The sequence below is a fragment of the Rhinatrema bivittatum genome, chromosome 18 (assembly GCF_901001135.1).
Source record: "Rhinatrema bivittatum chromosome 18, aRhiBiv1.1, whole genome shotgun sequence".
Lineage (NCBI taxonomy): Eukaryota > Metazoa > Chordata > Amphibia > Gymnophiona > Rhinatrematidae > Rhinatrema > Rhinatrema bivittatum.
Window position 1 is genome coordinate 6,506,159 of NC_042632.1, and position 14,665 is coordinate 6,520,823.

At 44.7% G+C, this 14,665-nt stretch overlaps 1 protein-coding gene across 6 annotated transcripts in view; it reads left to right on the forward strand.

Annotated features, from left to right (window-relative positions):
- Positions 1–14,665, forward strand: part of UBE2D2 (ubiquitin conjugating enzyme E2 D2) — a 590,974-nt gene that overhangs the window by 242,941 nt on the left and 333,368 nt on the right. Inside the window, exon 4 of one of the 6 annotated variants that reach the window (XM_029583549.1) lies at positions 8,717–8,866. The exons of the other annotated variants lie outside the window; for them this stretch is intronic. The gene's annotated coding sequence lies outside the window, so the exon portion shown is untranslated. The remainder of the gene's footprint in view (positions 1–8,716; positions 8,867–14,665) is intronic. 6 annotated transcript variants of the gene reach the window in all.

The following is a 14,665-nucleotide window of genomic DNA, read 5'->3' on the forward strand; positions in this document are numbered from 1 at the left end:
ATTTCTACTCACGAAAAATCCACCACTTCATCTATGACCCAAAAGCCCTTTTCTCCCTGGTCTCATCCCTCACCAAACCACCCCCAACTGTCATTCCGGAGGATAAAGCTGCAAACAAAGCTGATGAACTCGCAACTTTCTTCATGGAGAAAATATCCAACCTACTGAATCCTCTTCGGGATGACAAAAATCCTTCCTCCCAATCTATTCTCCCAGTATCAACTCCATCTCAGACCTCAAGTCTGGAAGACTTCGACCTTGCATCCTCGCTAGAGATTTGAAAACATACTAAAAAAACTTAAACCTGCATCCCACCCACTTGATTCGATTCCTGCTAATCTTCTCATAGCCTGTGCCAAAGCTATTGCTAAACCAATTGCTCAAATCATCAATGCCTCTCTAATACAGGGCTTAGTACCAACCCCTCTCAAACTCGCTATTCTGAAACCTCTTCTAAAAAAGCCAAATCTCTCTCCGGAAAATCCAGCCAACTTTTGGCCTATAGCCAATCTCCCTTTCATAGCTAAAATCCTTGAAAGAATAGTCAATCATCAACTCTGCGAATTCTTAGACGACAACAACATCCTTGCCACAACGCAGTTCGGCTTCCGTAAATCCCGAAGCACTGAATCACTTCTAATTTCTCTAACTGACAACATTCTATTCAACCTCGAGAAAAAACAACCATGCCTACTGATCCTCCTAGATCTATCAGCGGCATTTGACACCGTCAACCACAAAATCCTCCTTGACCGACTAGCAGAGATTGGAATCAAAAACACCGCCTTCAACTGGTTTAAATCCTTCCTTCAAGACAGATTTTATAAAGTTAAGATCAACAACAAAGAATCCCAACCGATTAGTACAAGTCTAGGCGTCCCCCAAGGATCCTCCTTATCTCCGACCTTATTCAACATTTACTTGCTCCCTCTCTGTAATCTACTTTCTAAGCTAAATCTAACCCACTACCTATATGCGGACGATGTCCAAATCCTCATTCCAATTACTAAATCTCTCCAAGAAACCCTTCTTTTTTGGAATTCATGCTTCCTCTCCATTTCCAATCTCCTTGCTGATCTCTGCCTAATTCTAAATGCCAACAAAACAGAATTCCTCCTAATCACCCAAGATGGCAACTACCAACTCTCCAACACTCAACTTCAGGCAGCACCCCCTCTATCTCCCCGGGTCAGAAACCTAGGAGTCTTCATGGATGACAAACTGAATTTCAAAAGCTTCATCAATAACACCGTGAAAGAATGCTTCTTCAAACTCCAAGTCTTAAAAAGACTCAGACCCTTACTCCACCCCCAAGATTTTAGATCAATTTTGCAAGCAATCATATTCTCAAAAATTGATTACTGCAATTCTCTTTTACTTGGGCTCCCAGCTATTGCCCTAAAACCTCTACAAATGCTCCAAAATGCCACCGCTAGGATTCTAACTAAAGCCAAAAAAAGGGACCACATTACGCCAATTCTAAAGAATCTCCATTGGCTCCCTATAAAATATAGAATCCTCTACAAAACACTCTCTACCATCCATAAATCTATCTACAAAACATCACACCTTGACCTCAGGATACCTTTGCAACTACACTCATCCTCCCATCCACTGAGATCTGCACATAAAAGTTCGCTAAAAATACCTCCATTCAAAATATCTTCCAACAAAAGAGCCTTCTCCACAGCAGGTCCTAACCAATGGAATTCTCTCCCCGCAGACCTTAGGCTCGAACAATGCCCCATCACATTAAAAAAAAAGACTCAAAACCTGGCTTTTCACACAAGCCTACACCTGAACTGATCTTTTATATCACTTTTCCTGCCTGGTTAATGATCTCTTTATCCCACATTGCTTAATAATCCTTGAATTAATCCGAATTTCCCTCCTGCCAATCTTCAACCACTTGTTGCATGATTAACCTAATTTATAGGAATTCTGCTAGTTAAAATTGTATATATTGTATATTGTATAAGTTATTATTTATTCAATTCAATGTTGTCCAAGTTCCATAGTTTCCCTGTTCTCTGTAAGACATTCGTGTTAAATCATTTCTAAGTTCTATGTAAACCGAAGTGATTGGTAACATTGTTACTAGAACGTCGGTATATAAAAATGTTAAATAAATAAATAGTGGATAACACATTGAAATCGTCGGTACAGTGTGCTGCGGCAGTCAAAAAAGCAAACAGAATGTTGGGAATTATTAGAAAGGGATTGGTGAATAAAACGGAAAATGTCATAATGCCTCTGTATCGCTCCATGGTGAGACCGCACCTTGAATACTGTGTACAATTCTGGTCGCCGCATCTCAAAAAAGATATAATTGCAATGGAGAAGGTACAGAGAAGGGCTACCAAAATGATAAGGGGAATGGAACAACTCCCCTATGAGGAAAGACTAAAGAGGTTAGGACTTTTCAGCTTGGAGAAGAGACGACTGAGGGGGGATATGATAGAGGTGTTTAAAATCATGAGAGGTCTAGAACGGGTAGATGTGAATCGGTTATTTACTCTTTCGGATAGTAGAAAGACTAGGGGGCACTCCATGAAGTTAGCATGGGGCACATTTAAAACTAATCGGAGAAAGTTCTTTTTTACTCAACGCACAATTAAACTCTGGAATTTGTTGCCAGAGAATGTGGTTAGTGCAGTTAGTATAGCTGTGTTTAAAAAAGGATTGGATAAGTTCTTGGAGGAGAAGTCCATTACCTGCTATTAAGTTCACTTAGAGAATAGCCACTGCCATTAGCAATGGTAACATGGAATAGACTTAGTTTTTGGGTACTTGCCAGGTTCTTATGGCCTGGATTGGCCACTGTTGGAAACAGGATGCTGGGCTTGATGGACCCTTGGTCTGACCCAGTATGGCATTTTCTTATGTTCTTATGTTTCCACCTCCAACGGTGGTCCCTCCGGCTACGCCTCTGCCACCTCCTCTGGCATCGGGGCTCCAGGTTTCCGAGAGGAGTTGGATCAGATGATTCAAGAAGCCGTCGGCAGAGCGATGCAAGGCTTCAAGATTCCTCTGCCGGTGCCTGAACCGGCTACCTATCCCATTCCCGTAGCGCTGGTACCGCTACTAACAAGGATGGAAGCGCTGCTCGCCGCTTTTCCTCCGATGGATCCAGGGCCACCGATGGGCCCGGTGCTCTCCTCCCCAATTCCTCTTTCATCGACAGAAGGAGAAACACAGTTACTTCCTCCATCGGGAGTCCTACTGAAACCTCTGCCTTCAATGTCACAGATAGCATCTTTGCTACCATCGATGCCGCCGACCCGCCCATCGATGCCTCCGGTGACTCCCTTGATGTCTTCGGAGCCTCAACCAGGACCTTCAGGAATACCTTCATTCCGTCCCTCTAAGGATCCTAGGGGTGCTGGTGATGAACCCTATTACACATGGACCAATGATTCGTTCCAGAATACCGATGACTTACCATCACCACCTTCTCCTACTGAAAGCAGGAAGCGTTCTCCTCCAGAGGACTTGACCTTCATTAATTTTGTGAAGGAATTGTCTTAGTTCTATTTCAACTTCAGTCAGAACTGGATGATAGACTCCAGATGATGGAATTTCTGCAATTTCTGGATGCTCCTAAAGAAATCACCTCTATCCCTATCCATGATGTCCTCTTGGATCTGAAGAGGAATTGGGAGCATCCTGGTCCGGTGGCACCAGTTAACCGAAAAGCGGATACTACATACCTAGTCCAGTCAACACCAGGTTTCCAAAAAACCCAATTGGATCACCATTCAGTGGTTGTTGAATCAGCCCAAAAGAAAGCCCGGCTCTCCAAGCCTCACTCTTCTTTCCATCCAGTGAAGGAGCAAAATTTCCTGGATGCCATAGGTCAGCGTGTCTTTAAGGGATCAATGCTTATATCCAGCATTGCCTCTTACCAATATATGACCCAGTACAACAGGGTCCTCTTTAAACAAATACAGGACTTTGAGTCCCTGCCTCAGCAATCTCAGGAGCTATTACATGCCCTGGCTCAGAAAGGATTAGAAGCAGGCAAACATGAAATAAGATCAGCATATGATATTTTTGACACCGCTTCCAGGGTATCAGCAACAGCTATTTCTGCAAGGAGATGGGCCTGGCTAAAGTCTTCGGACCTACGACCTGAGGTCCAGGGCAGACTATCTGACTTGCCTTGCACTGGTGACAATCTTTTTGGTGAACAGATACAAGCAGTGGCACAAACTCAAGGATCACCATGAGACTCTTCGCCAACTCTCCATGTTGCCTTCTGAATATCCTGTAAGCAAACATTCAGAAAGGATCCCAAAAAGTCTTTCTACCGCCAAAGGAAATCTTATCCTCCACCATCCAAAGGTCACTCTACTAAGCCTTACCAGAAAGGCCAGTCCAGGCAACCTCGCAGGCAAAAACCACAGACAATTCCTCAGCCAGGCCCAGCATCTTGTTTTTGACTCTTTCCTAGAGAGCAGCATTCAGCCTCCACTACTGCATATGCCAGTGGGAGGTCGATTGTGCCACTTCAGCAACATCTGGCACACAGTCACCTCAGACCAGTGGGTTCTTGCCATAATTACTCAAGCTTATCATCTCAACTTTCTCGCCATTCCACAGGACTCCCCACCTCAACTGACGTGGGGAACATCCGATCACTCACCACTCCTGGATCAGGAGGTCTCCCTCCTCATTCGATCCAGAGCAATCGAACCAGTGCCCTACTCTCAACAGGGCCTCAGCTTCTATTCCCGGTACTTTCTAATCCCAAAAATGTTAGGTGGCGTTCGCCCAATACTAGACCTTCGTGCCTTAAACAAGTACCTACAAAGTGAAAAGTTCAAGATGGTAACCTTGGGTTCCCTCCTTTCCCTTCTGCAAAGGGAAGACTGGCTCTGCTCTCTAGACCTCCAGGACGCTTACACCCACATCGCAATAACTCAGTTTCTTCGCAAGTTTCTGCGATTCCTGGTAGGCCCAAAGCACTATCAATACCAAGTGCTACCATTTGACCTGGCATCTGTACCACGAGTCTTCACCAAGTGCCTCGTAGTAGTAGTAGTAGCAGCAGCAGCATTCCTCAGGACTCAATGTGTCCATGTCTACCCCTACCTCGACGACTGGTTGATCAGGGCTCCCACCCAGCAAGTTGCTCTGACGTCCCTACGTCTCACTTTGCATACCCTGATCTCCCTAGGGTTTCTCATCAATTACCCAAAGTCCAACTTAGTCCCATCACAAACCCTGTCGTTCATAGGAGCAGACTTTGACACCTTCAAAGCAAAAGCATTTCTTCCTCGATCGAGCTCTCACTCTCACTTCTCTCACCCATCAACTACAGTCTCAAACGCTCAACTGCGCGTCACTTTCTAGTGTTGCTAGGACACATGGTGTCCTCGGTATATGTCACTCCAATGATTCAGCTCGCCATGAGTCATGCAGTGGACTCTAAGGTCACAGTGGATACAATCATCTCAACCACTGTCAGCCATTGTCCACATCACTAACCCACTTTGCTTATCTCTGGCATGGTGGAAGAATCAGTCCAACCTCCTCCAAGCCTTTCCTTTCCAGGCTCCAGACCCTCAAATAACCCTTACAACTGATGCCTCCAACCTCTGCTGGGGAGCACATGTTGCCAATTTGCAAACTCAAGGCACCTGGTCTCCAGAGGAAGCCAAACACCAAATACATTTCCTGGAACTACGAGCAATCAGATATGCTCTCAGGGTGTTTCAGGATTGCCTTTCCAACCAGGTCATCTTGATTCAGACAGACAACCAGGTGGCCGTGTGGTACATCAACAAACAAGGAGGAATGGGCTCCTACCTCATGTATGAGGAAGCTGCACAGATATGGGCGGAGGCCCTTTCCCACTCGATGTACCTCAAAGCCATCTACTTGCCGGGAGTGGACAATGTGTTGGCAGACAAGCTGAGTCACACCTTTCAGCCGCACGAGTGGTCCCTCAACCCCTCAGTAGCGGACTCAATATTCCAACGTTGGGGTTACCCTCACATAGACCTCTTTGCGTAACCTCAAAACTGCAAAGTAGAGAACGTTTGCTCTCTCACTCGCAGCCAACACTCACTACCAAGAGATGCGTTCTCCTTCTCTTGGGCAACTGGTCTCCTATATGCATTCCCTCCACTTCCACTTCTCTCAAAGACTCTCGTGAAGTTACGTCAGGACAAGGGAAGCATGATCCTGATAACTCCTCACTGGTCACGCCAAGTGTGGTTTCCGATTCTTCAGGACATCTCCATTCGCAGGCACATTCCACTGGGGAAGGACCCGCTTCTGATTTCTCAAAACGGCGGGTGCCTACACCACCCCAATCTTCAGGCCTTGTCCCTGACTGCCCTGGATGTTGAAAAGTTAATTCTTCAGCCGCTCAACCTTTCGGAACCAGTTTCCCGTGTCCTGATTGCTTCACGAAAGCCTTCCACAAGAAAGTCATATTATAAAAGGAACAGGTTTAAGTCATGGTGTTCCTCACTGTCCCTTGATCATTTCACTTGTTCCACCTCGAAGTTTCTGGACTATCTCTGGCACTTGTCAGAATCAGGTATAAACACTTCTTCCATCAGGATGCATGTCAGTGCGGTAGCTGCCTTCCATAAAGGTGTTGGGGATGTTCCCATTTTGGTACAACCCCTTGTAGCACGTTTTCTGAAGGGCTTGCTCCACCTCAAACCTCCACTGTGCTCTCAGGCCCCTTCTTGGGACCTCAACCTGGTTTTGGGTCGGCTCATGAAACCTCCATTCGAGCCTCTCCAATCCTGTGATCTTCACTATCTCACATGGAAGGTGATTTTTCTTCTGGCAATCACATCCGCTCGCAGAGTTGGTGAGTTACAGGCCTTAGTCACCTATCCACCTTATACTAAACTTCTGCATGATAGAGTTGTACTCCGCACTCACCCTAAGTTTTTGCCTAAGGTAGTATCAGAGTTTCATATCAATCAATCCATTATACTACCCACCTTCTTTCCCAGGCCCCATTCAAATCCAGGAGAACGGGCTCTGCATACCCTTGACTGTAAACGGGCTCTAGTATTTCATCTAGACCGTACAGTTGCCCACAGGAAGAGCACGTTTCTTTCCACCCTAACAAATTAGGGCTACCTGTGGGTAAGCAGACTCTCTCGCCCTGGTTAGCGGACTGCATATCCTTTTGCTATCAGCAAGCAGGCATTCCACTTCAAGACCGTGTTAAAGCACACTCTGTCAGGGCCATGGCAACTTCAGTAGCGCACCTACGCTTGGTGCTGCTTCCTGATATTTGTAGGGCTGCTACCTGGAGTTCTCTCCATAACTTTATAGCCCATTATTGTTTAGACAAGGCTGGAAGACAAGATTCCATCTTTGGCCAGTCTGTCTTGCACAACCTATTTGCAACTTGATGTACCAACACCCTTCCGCCTGCCCATTAGGGTTCAGGATGTCCTCTACCAAATTTCCATCCCAGTCCTTGTGCCTATTGCACATCTTGGGTACATTTGGTGCATTTCTCGGACATCCTCAGCTCCGTACTCACCCATATGTGAGGACTACCATCCTGCTTGTCCTGTGAGAAAGCAGAAGTTGCTTACCTGTAACAGTTGTTCTCACAGGACAGTAGGATGTTAGTCCTCACGAAACCCGCCCGCCACCCCGCGGTGTTGGGTTCGTTCTGTTTTCTTATTTTATTTTTTGGCACGTACTATAGGTTTTAAACAAGACTGAAGGGGGACCCCTGCTGGTTGCAGGGATAGTGCTATTCTGGGCATGCCCAGTAGGTGCCAGTCAAAGTTCTAGAAACTTTAACAAAAGTGTTCCGTGATTGGGTTCCATCCTGTGATGTCACCCATATGAGGACTTACATCCTGCTGTCCTGTGAGAACACCTGTTATAGGTAAACTTCTGCTATTTATCATATTTATATGCCACTATATCGCAAAGTTCAAAGCGATGCACAATAAAAACATTCATAATCAAAGAATACAAACATAAAATAAACATATATATATATATATATGACATTATCCAGCCACAGAACTACTACTATCATTGATTCAATGGCATATCCTATTAGCCAAGTAAATCAAAAGCCTTTTTCAAGATTTTAAGATTTTCTTAAGCTTTAAAATACTGTTTGAGATGTAAAGTTACTGGTAACTTATTCCATAAGATGGGGCTAATAATGGCAAAGAGCCTCTCTATTCAACCAGCAACATTTACGGTGTAAGGCACGTGGAGGCCTGTAGATTTTAAAAAACTTGCCAGTGCATCATTGTTGAGAGCTTTATGGATCAATGTGTGGACTTTATATTTAATCCTTTATGCAACAGGGAGCTAATGCAAGGCACACAAAACAGGAGTAATGTGATTGAATTTAGAAGTACCTTTAAGGATGCAGGAGTGGTTAAGGCTGCATATGCCCAGTGGGGCATGCTTAAAGCTTCTGGAAGCTTTGAAACCAAACTTTTGTGCTGGGCTCCATCTGGTGATGTCATCCATATGTGAGGATGGATATCTTGCTGTCCTCAGAAAATTCATATTACAGGTAAGCAACTCTTTTCTTTGTCACATTGTATTTTGTTGTGCATTGTGTTCATTGATTTTATTGTGGTCATATTGTATGGTTTTTGCTATTTATTCATTGATTTTATTTGCTCTTATGATATTTTGCTTTATAGTTTGCTATGGATTTTTTTCTTAATATAAATGAAATTAAATACATTTTATTCAGAGATTGAAAAATGGAAGCAGTCCGTGCCGGAGCACCATGGCATAAAGATAAAGCAAACAAGGGATCCAGTTCATTCTCTAGCCTTTACTACCCAGCTAACCTAAAGGCTTCTACATCTACACTTGTCTTCTTTAAAGGTGGAAAGTATAGGTGAGTTATTCGATTGGTAGAGATCCTTCAGAAATGATGAAATATTCCTAAGTATTTGATGTTATTTACATTCCATTTCATGGAATCTTGAATCTTATGCGAATCATATTCATTTTTTTAACTTGATAATTTATCGGCGCTTGGTTATTTAATTACACCAGTATAGCTCTCCAAATCTGATAGTATAACAGTCCTTTGTTACGTTTGGTGGCTTGCAGGATGTTCCCGCAAGCCACCATACTCACCTCCACACTAATAGCAGGAAGAGCCCACTCCAGCAGCAGACATCGCCGGCATCCACCAACGTGGCAGGACTCCACCGTCTTGGTGTCCCCAGCACCTCCCCTAGGTCCACGTGGCCCCAACACTACAGGACTTAAAGATCTCGCTGCAGGAAACAGGCTGCAGCGCCTTTGGATGACATCACGGGCTTCAATCCTTAACAGGGCCTTTTGGATGTCCAGACCTCTCCTCAGCAACAAGTTCCTTGCATTCCTGTGCAGTGCGTGTTGCTTTCTGGATTTCTGGTTCCAGCCTTGCCTCATCTTATGCAGCTCCTCCAGCCTACTTCTTGTCCTGCTGTGTAGGTCCTCCTGATTTCCTTGTCTCCTTTTGGACTGACTCTTGGATTGAACTTTGCCTGGATTCTGACCATTTTTTCCTGCCGCCCACCACTAACCTTTGCCTGGACTCTGACCATTTTTGCCTGCTGCCCACCTCTGACTTTTGCTTGGACCCTGATCAGCCTTGCTTGCTGCCTGCCTCTGACTATTGCCTGGCCTTGGGAGCCCTGTGTATGCCATCTTCTCAGAGACTCTCGCCTAAGCCTTGCTGGCCCCCGGAACCCAAGGGTTCAACCTGCAAGGACAGGTCTTGGTCCAGGTGAAGTCCAAATCCAGCCTTAGCCAGGAAGTCCCTGCCAGCTGTCGGAGAGGACCTACAAGGCCTCCCCATAGGTTGCATCAACCTCTTCACAGTAGCAAAGACCCACATTGGTTACATACTTGTTACCTTGGACAAGTCTCTTCATCCTCCATTGCCTCAGGTATAAACTTAGATTGCAAACTTTCTGAGGATAGGGAAATATTTGCAGTACTTGAATATAATCTGCTTTGAAGTATCATGAAAGATGGATCATAATACAGTCAAATTGGACATAATCACCTGAGCTAAAAAATTCTAACTTATCCCTATCAATTAAAATGTTTACTGTTCTTACTAATGCTCAGTTACAAGATATTTTACACTTTTGTAAACCGTTATGATGGCTCAACCGAATAACGGTATATAAAACTCATCAAATAAAAAGCAGAATGAAAATACAAACAAAAAAGCTTTGAAATGTTTGTATGCTAATACCAGAAGTGTAAGAAGTAAGATGGGAGAATTAGAATGTGTAGCAGTGAATGATGACATAGACTTAATTGGCATCTCAGAGACATGGTGGAAGGAGGATAATCAGTGGAGCAGTGCTATACCGGGGTACAAATTATATAGCAATGACAGAGAGGAGCACCCGGGAGGCGGTGTAGCACTTTATGTCCGGGATGGCATAGAGTCCAACTAAATGCACAATCGAATCTTTATGGGTAGAAATCCCTTGTGTGTTGGAGAAGACTGTAGTGATAGGACTAAATTACTGTCCATCTGGTCAAGATGGCGAGACTGACAGTGAAATGCCAAGAGAAATTAGAGAAGCTAACCAGATTGGTAGTGCGTTAATGGGAGATTCTAATTTTCCCAATATTGACTGGGTAAATGTATCATCTGTTTCCCAGCACTAGCAGGCTGAATTAGCCATGCTGTCTAGGAGTGTCGCGACCGGATCAGTAGGCGGAGTTTCTCCTAGAGTACAGAGTTTTGAACTCTGTGCGGCTGCGCGGTGAGGTTCCCACGTGATTGCCTGATTTACCTCAGTCTCTTTTTTTCCGCGAGCAGGACTGCACACGGGGTTATTTCTCCTTCCTCGTCTCTTCAGATTTTTCTTCAATTTTCGATTTTTCGATTTTTTTTCTCTTGGCAACGATGGCTCCGAAGCCATTGGGATTTAAATACTGTCAATGTGGCAAAATTATGTCCATCACTGATGGACATAATTCTCCATGGCCTTCATCGTCCCCTTCCTCATCTACAGGATTTCTGTCAGAACCCCTGAGGGCCTTCCTGAACCGTATTCTCCTCCTGAGGATTTATCCTACGCTAAATTCATAGAAAAAGTAGAATCTCTCCTAAACATTGAAACAGGAAAGGTTCCCGACCCTCCCGCTGAGGTTCTAGGAATCCTAAAGATATTTGAAATGCCGCCAGAACCAACAGCTTTACCACCACATGCTATGCTAGATGCGGTTCTACATAAAATATGAAAAACCATTAATTACCTCAGCGGCCTCAAGGAAGACTGACTTAAAATACAGGATGCGAAATTCCAAGGTCTATGAGTCCACGCAATTATCCCATAACTCGGTGGTAGTGGAATCTGCACTATTACGTGCCAAAAGGTCAAAACTTGTAGCTGGGTTCAAAAAAGGTTTGGATAAGTTCTTGGAGGAGAAGTCCATTAATGGCTATTAATCAATTTTACTTAGGGATTAGCCACTGCTATTGATTGCATCAGTAGCATGGGATCTTCTTAGTGTTTGGGTAATTGCCAGGTTCTTGTGGCCTGGTTTTGGCCTCTGTTGGAAACAGGATGCTGGGCTTGATGGACCCTTGGTCTGACCCATCATGGCAAGTTCTTATGTTCATACAAACTCACCACCAGGAAAAGATCATAAATCCCTGGATGATTTTGGCCGTAAGGTATATCATTCCTCCATGCTGGCCACAAAGATACAACACGTAATACAATATCTCTTTGAATGTCTACAGAGACTACGTCCAGTATGTGTGGCTTCTGATAATTCCTTACCGCAACCATTCACAGACATGGAGGAGGGTCTCCGACACTCCGTTCGGTTTGAGTCATTTGAATCATCGGCTCGATCCTCAGTGACAGCAATAGCAGCACATCGCATGGCATGGTGAAGAGCTAGTTCCATAAGGGACAATGTCCATGACAAGTTGGTGGATATTCTATTTGGTAATAAATTTGGTGAGACAGTTACCCTTCTAAAGGAGCAGAATACGCCAGTTCAATCTCTGACTTCATCAGACCCGCATCCTTCTTCTAAAAGATTTTATCCTTCATACAGAAGACGACCTTATGCAAGGGCAACTTTCAGGCCGTATAATGCTTATAGATCTCATATTATAGAAACATAGAAATGACGACAGAAGAAGACCAATCGGCCCATCCAGTCTGCCCAGCAAGCTTCACACATTTTTTTCTCATACTTATCTGTTTCTCTTAGCTCTTTGGTTCTAATTCCCTTCCACCCCCACCATTAATGTAGAGAGCAGTGATGGAGCTGCATACAAGTGAAATATCAAGCTTGATTAGTTAGGGGTAGTAGGGGAAGTAACCGCCGCAATAAGCAAGCTACACCCATGCTTATTTGTTTTACCCAGACTGTTATTCAGCCCTTATTGGTTGTTTTTCTTCTTCCCTGCCGTTGAAGCAGGGAGCTATGCTGGATATGCTTGTAGTATCAGTTTTTCTTCTCCCCTGCCGTTGAAGCAGAGAGCTATGCTGGATATGCGTGAAGTATCAGTTTTTCTTCTCCCCTGCCGTTGAAGCAGAGAGCTATGCTGGATATGCGTGAAGTATCAGTTTTTCTTCTCCCCTGCCGTTGAAGCAGGGGAGAAGTGTTACCAACCACAATCTCAACCTTCACGTGGATGACCTCGCCAACCACGCCCTCCAAAACCAACTCCAGCAGCACCACCAAAACAAACGCAATCTTTTTGAGTTACCCAGAGCCACCTCCACTGCACTACATAGGGGGCCGCCTTCAGCATTTTTATGCCAGCTGGAAAGCGGTTACTTCAGACCGCTGGATGCTAAACATCATAAAAAGTTACAGATTAAATTTGCTAACTCTTCCCACACTGCCTCAAATTTCACCTCTCAAGAACACATCAAAACATTCATCAGACCTACAGGAACAGTTAGTCACTCTACAGTTGCAGAACTCAATTCGAGTAATCCCAACCTCATTAAAAAACCAAGGATTTTACTCCCCATATTTTCTCATTCCAAAAAAATCGGGAGGTCTTCGACCAATCTTAGATTTGCGAAACCTCAACAAACACATTAAAAAAGAAAAATTCAAGATGACATCTCTCAAGAGCATTCTACCCCTTCTGCAACCCAATGACTGGCTATGCTCCATAGACCTGAAGGATGCTTATTCCCATATACCCATGCACCCTTCCTCCTGGCAGTACCTTTGTTTCCAAGTTCAGAACAATCATTACCAATTCAAAGTCCTACCCTTTGGCCTTTCCTCAGCCCTGAGGATGTTCACAAAATGCTTAGTGGTGGTGGTGGCTCATCTGACAGCTCTCGATACAGATATTTCCCTATCTCGACGACTGGCTGTTGGTAGCTTCGGAGCCAACTACATTAAAGACTCATGCATTCCAAACAATCAATTGTTTTCAGAAGCTGGGATTCATAATCAATTATGAAAAATCCCAGCTGCAACCAACTCAAGTTTTACAATTCATTGGGGCGCTCATCAACACGGTACATCAGAGGGCGTACCTACCACAGGACAGGATACAGAAGCTGTCTTCCCTAGCTCAGCATCTATTCAATCAATCGCATGCATCAGCACAACAAATTCTTCAACTGTTGGGTCATATGGCAGCAGCCATCCATGTAGTCCCATAAACAAGAGTCCACATGTGTCGTCTACAGTGGGGACTCAAGAACCAATGGTCATAGTTCTGGCAACCACTATCAACCAGAGTACGCCTCACCAGACAAATGCTTATAGACATTTAGTGGTGGATGAACACCAACCACATGAACTCAGGAGCACAGTTTCAGCGGCCTCATCAAGTCACTTTCACCACCTTGAACCGGGATGTAGTGTCCAACGTATTCCATCAGTGGGGTTTTCCAACTATGGATCTGTTCGCCACAGAGAGCAACCAACAAACTCAGGCATTTTGCTCCATCTACCAAAGCAAACTTCGTTGCGCTCCAGATGCTTTCCTTATCCCATGGACGGAGGGCCTACTTTATGCTTACCCTTCCATTCCACTCATATTAAAAAGATACAAAATGCATCAGAGATGCAGCGGACATGATACTCCTAGCCCTATCCTGGCCAAGACAACCATGGTATGCGTATCTCAAACGACTATCCATTCGCCCACCAATTCTACTGGAAAACCATCCCCAACTTCTAACTCAGGAAGGGGGATCCCTTTTTCATCCAATGCATCAATCCCTCCATCTGACAGCATGGAGATTGAAAGGCACGTACTAAATTACCTGAGAGTCTCATCTCAACTTGAGGACGTTCTCATTGAATCCAGAAAACCGTCCACCAGGCGTAACTATGCCGGGAAATGGCGTCGGTACTCAGAATGGTGCAGACCAAAGAATCTAGACCCTTTCTCTACAACGATAACACATCTTCTGGAATACCTCCATACTCTTCACAGCGGGTCTTGGATATGCCTCTGTTCGAGTACATGTTAGTGCAATTGCAGCTTTTCACCGTACTCACAACGGACTACCCAGTTCCAACCACCCTTTAATCTCCAGATTCCTGCATGGCATTCTACATCTGAGACCACCGGTCACAAAGCCGCCGGTACCATGGAATCTCAATATTGTACTGGAACGGCTAATGTTACCTCCTTTTGAACCTCTAGACGCCTGTCATGTCAAATACCTTACTTGGA